Below are 5,969 nucleotides of genomic sequence, written 5' to 3'. Positions count from 1 at the left end.
GTTATTAAAGACTACTATCTGTCAGCAAACCAATGTTTACCGATTACACACTTCCTCCAGATATTTTGTTTTGCGCTGATCGCTTCAGAGATTGTTTGCTTCGGTTTTTTTTTTTTTGTTATTGAGTCATTCATTTCTACAAGCGAAATTATTTGGTTGATACATAGTCTGGATAACAGAAAATGCAGTATACTAAACGAGTATACTTTCGCTAGAATCATATCCCGACGCTCAAATGAAAACATTAAACTCCTTTACTGTCCCGACTGCCTTCGAATTGCTACAGTTATTTCCATGTTCAACTTGTGTCCTATGGAGACAGTCTCTGAAAGTATAATCATTCGTGTTTACGGCCGTATCGACCCTACGACGAACGGATACTTTCGAAAGAATACGACTAAACTATTCTTGTTTCCTCTCGAATGAATTCGAATGCGATTTGTTTGCAACAAAATACTTAAACATCAGTTAACTTCTTCAAACAAATGCTACACTAGAATGTACGCCAGTTTAGTTTCGAACGATACGTGTATTCGAATGTCATTCGTACGAACGAAAAGTCCCATTTTCCTTTACAGATGAATAGATTCCAAATTTTCTTCTACGTGGTCTGTGAACGATCCCTTATGCATCCCTTATGTGTACGATGTTTGAAAGCAGGGCCGGTGAAACATGTTAAACCCAGGTGGGTAATTTTGCATACCGGAAAGAAAGACCCACTATTTTGAAGTATGTATTCCTCTATTCTAATGGAAATGATATTTGAACGGCTGAAAGCAAAAATCGGATAAGTGCAACTTAGTTTGGAAAACCCGTTTAAGTATTTTTGAATGCAATTGATTGTTGCATTCAAAGTTTTTACCGACTGTCGCTGTGGAACGCAGCTTAGATCAAGTTACCCTTAACAAACAAGCAAACCATGCTTCGTCCACAGCGACAGTCGGTAAAAACTTTGAATGCAAAAACCGGATAAATACATTTGTTTTGGAAGAACCGGTTAAGTTTTTGTCCGGTTTTTGCATTCAAAGTTAATTTGTCCGGTTCTTACAGAAAAGATGTTTTTAATCGATTCTTGCATTGCAAAATCCATGTCCGGTTTTTGCTCTCAATGTTTTTATCCGATTTTTGCATTCAAAAATACTTAAACGGGTTTTCCAAACTAAGTTGCACTTATCCGATTTTTGCTTTCAGCCGTTCAATTCTCCCTAAAAAGTGCAAAGTCGTTTTTTAAATAAAATATTGTTTCTATAAAACTTTTAATGAAACGCGTAAATTAGAAGTTTAAAGAGTTTTCGTCTCAAAGTTTTGAAACAAAATTTCACATCTAAGGTTTAAGCTGGTTTCAAAATCACTTCTAATATTTGTTTTCAATATTGAGGCAGCAGTCTTTTGTGATCCGTTTTAACTTATTTGTGTCTGCGAATTTTCAAAATTATTTCTTTGAGAATTTTGGTTATACTGATCGTTTAGTTTGTTGAGGTTGTTGATGGAAAGTGCTGAATTCGTTCATCCAGTACTCGACTTTCGATCAAAATGTGTCTCACCAAATGCATAAACAGTCTAGCCACTGATGTGCATAACACATTAATCAAAAAGTCCTGGGACTGACTCGGAGATCACGTTCAAAGAACATATGTCATAATTTAACATCATTAGCACCATGAACACTGAATCTACCGACATATAAGTGACGAATTTTTGAAAAATGATAAGTGTGTTCTCCACTAGGATCCATTCAAAATAAAGGTTTGTGGTATTCTGATTTTGAACGTGGCCAAATGAAACAGTTATCGTAAAAAGATCTTTTCCAAATGGGTGCCGTGTTCGCTCATAATCAACAAAAGTCTACCGCAATAAAATGGAACGCGTTGGTATTAAACAGTGGACGAAACATGGATCAACTATTTTTATCCGGGACTGGGAAAGCCATCTGAAAACGTAACAGGTAGCTGGAACAATCATGGCATCAGGTTTTAAGATGTTCAAGGTATAATGAACATCAACTATCTTGAACAGGAAAGTACCATCAAAAGTGATTATTACATTGAGTTAGTGATGCGATTGAAGAGCGAAGTCGTAAAAAACGGCCTCATAAGAATAACAAAGAAATCACCGTTAACCAAGACAATGCACCGTGCCATAAGTCAATGAAAACAATAAAGAAATTAAACGATCTGTTTCCTCACCCGCGTTATTCACAATTTCCTAGCCCCCAGCGATTGCTTGTCCTTTGCTGATCAGACACGCCAGGGCAAAATATTTGGTTCGAATAAAACAGTCATCGCCGCAACTGAAGCCGATGTTTAGGCCATTGACAAATCATTCCATAAGGATAGTATTGAAAAATTATAAAAGTACTAGAACGATTGTATGTCCTTTGAAAATGATAATGTTGATGAATAAAAAATACTCCTGCACACGAAATTATGTTTTCCTGGTTAGTTCCTGGACTTTCTGAACGATGTGTTAGCAACTTTTTCCTCTTTTCTGAACCACACAGTGTACAAGTCTATTCGCTACAAAATCTTGGTTTGAATGAGTGATTTTCTTAAAAGCGAACCTATGTATGCAAAACTGTCGTATTTATTAAAGAAAACCATGACAAAAATTTTCGTTATCAACTGAAGTTTCGATCACCAATTATCTGAAATATGATTTTTTAGATATAGATTCATCTACTTCAATCGAAGTGTAGCAATATTTCTAATGCATTTTATGTAATGACATGGAAAACCAATTAAAAATGATGGAGATATAGATGTTCAAAACCTGAGCACTGTTTGTACGGTTTTCAGTATTTTGAATTTGCACACCAGTATAAAAGATCAAAATGTAGTCCTACGTGAAAAGATTTCGAGTGATTTTATTTATGTGAAGATATAGAAGGTGAGACGTGACAAGGTTCATTTGATCATGTAGAAATCTTTTAGTAACTTAACTTTCACTTTCTACCACAGGAGTTGACCATAAACATCTGCCGGAAAATTCCGATAAAGGTCTTCTACCATTTACTATTAAGGAGCAAGACTATTTGCAAGCGTATGAGTAATGTCAGCAATGTGTGCGTAAAAACGAATTTCGGCGCTTCTTTTCCTGATACTACTCAATAAAACTCCCATATGGTTGAAAAATAAACCAATCGAATCGAGAAGTATGAATCATACTACTTAAAATTGCAATTCAAGAAAAGCGAAAATCTTAGTCTAAAACTCTTCCGTTTAGCTTAAAACTGCTCGAGAAAAATTATTTCAGTTTCAGTTTAATTCCACTGACACATTTGATTAGCAACAAACACATTCCTATATGGATTTCCTCTGGCAGAAATTATTGCAATTAAAAGATTTACGTACCTTCTATAAGTAAACCCGCAAAAAAGAAACCTTTAATTTAACACGCGAAAGGCAATGGATATGAAATGTTGTCGTAAAACTATTTATTTTTTCGGAAAACTGCTTTTGTAACAAAAAATATTTAGTTTTGTTTATTTTGTGTAACGCAATCTAATACAAATGCATTGAAGCAGTGTTGCTAACTTTTTTATTAGGGAATTTAAATCTACATTCATAAAATGTAAGCAATTTTCCATCAAACGTTGGTGAAAAATTGATCAAAACTGATATTTCATCCAAGATGTCAGGCTTAACATTCATTTGAGAATTAATTATTATGAGAAAAGATTGTTAAAAAACTCAATCGTGCAATCCACTTTGATAAACTCGGTGCACTGCATATATGCATACACAGATCTATGGCATACGTACCAAATAAAATGTACGTAATACACAAGTTAACTTGGTTGACTCTTGATCCTTAATTTGTAATCCGAAAATATCTAAGCTGTCATGATTACCGAACATTTCAGTGAAAGTAAGTGTCATATTAAACGTCAAATATACCGAATTGCAGTGTAAAATATATCTGTATTTTTGTACATAACAGATCGGCTGAAAAGTTCGTATCGTTTCTATGAGAGGGCGCCACTAGAAATAAATCCATATCATTTTCAGTTAGTACCAACCTTCAAAAGATACGTGTATAAATTTGACAGCTGTCTGATTATTAGTTTGTGAGATATTGCATTTTGAGTGAAGCTACTTTTGTTATTGTGAAAAAAAAATGGAAAAAAAGGAATTTTGTGTGTTGATGAAACACTACTTTTTGATGAAAAAAAGTGCCGCCGATACCAAAAAATGGCTTGATGAGTGTTATCCAGACTCTGCACGGGGCGAAGCAACAATTCGTAAGTGGTTTGCAAAATTTCGTACTGGTCCTATAAGCACCGAAGACGATGAACGCAGTGGACGTCCAAAAGAGACTGTTACCGATGAAAACGTGAAAAAAATCCACAAAATGATTTGCAATGACCGTAAAGTGAAGTTGATCGAGATAGCTGACACCCTAAAGATATCAAAGGAACGTGTTGGACATATTATTCACGAATATTTGGATATGAGAAAGCTTTGTGCAAAATGGGTGCCGCGTGAGCTCACAATCGATCAAAAACAACAACGAATTGATGATTCTGAGCAGTGTTTGGAGCTGTTATATCGAAATAAAACCGATTTTTTTCGTCGATATATAACAATGGACGAAACATGGCTCCATCACTTCACTCCGGAGTCCAATCGACAGTCAGCTGAGTGGACTGCACGCGATGAACCGAACCCAAAGCGTGGAAAGACTCAACAATCGGCCGATAAGGTTATGGCGTCTGTATTTTGGGATTCGCATGGTATAATTTTCATCGACTACCTTGAAAAGGGAAAAACCATCAACAGTGACTATTATATAGCGTTATTAGTGCGTTTGAAGGACGAAATTTAAAAAAACGGCCTCATTTGAAGAAGAAAAAAGTTTTGTCTCATCAAGACAATACACCGCGTCACAAGTCGATGAAAACCATGCTGAAATTGAACGAATTGGGCTTCGAATTGCTCCCTCATCCACCGTATTCTCCAGATTTGGCCCCCAGTGACTTTTTCCTGTTCTCAGACCTCAAGAGAATGCTCGCTAGTAAAAAATTTAGAAGCAATGAAGAGGTAATCGCTGAAACTGAGGCCTATTTTGAGGCAAAGGACAAATCGTACTACAAAAATGGTATCGAAAAGTTGGAAGATCGCTATAATCGCTGTATCGCTTCTGATGGCAATTATGTTGAATAATAAAAACGAATTTTGGCAAAAAAAATGTGTGTTTCTATTAAACGATACGATACGATTCAGCCGAACTGTTATATTGAATATACTATAAACATGATTTTTTTAAAACTGGTTAAAATAACCTTTACTGTTTTTGTAAATGCTTCACACAATAATAACAAATCAGTATGCCATAGCGCTTAATTATGAGGTCCATGTTAAAATTTTGTTCCGGTGGTGCACCTATTTCCAGTACAACACTTTGAATAAAAATAAAAAAATGTTTATTGGATGGCGCCGGTGGAGTATTGAAAACAATATATGTTTCCATATACATTTTGAAGACTGATCTCAACTGTAGCAGAACGGGAATTCTGTGCATTCCAATGCATATTGTGCAATCGTTTGAATCCTGCAAAAGCAGCCTCGTACAAACAGTTCAAGGGGAAATTCTTCATTTGGTAATTTTGGTCATTTGCCTGTAAAATGTATTATTTATACAGCCTCATTTATATATGTAGTTTCATACATAACTAACTTAGTTAGTATAACTCCTGATCTTTCATGCGTCGAATGGTGTCATCCATTTAAACGAGCGGAATTTTTAATTTAGGCATTTTAATAGACTGAGTTTGACAACTTTAGTTTGCACATTCGGTAAATATGATTACAGATTCAGTAATATGTTCCAATACCGAATTGTTCGGTAATGAAATTTACAGAATTCGTCAAGTCGATAGACATTTTAAAAAAAAAAATCGCGGACCCTGTTTTTCGTTTTACTGATTATATTCGATAATTTGTTTTACCGAACTCCGTATAATTTTTTAA

The sequence above is a fragment of the Malaya genurostris genome, chromosome 3 (assembly GCF_030247185.1).
Source record: "Malaya genurostris strain Urasoe2022 chromosome 3, Malgen_1.1, whole genome shotgun sequence".
NCBI lineage: Eukaryota > Metazoa > Arthropoda > Insecta > Diptera > Culicidae > Malaya > Malaya genurostris.
Note: the sequence above shows the minus strand (reverse complement) of the source record.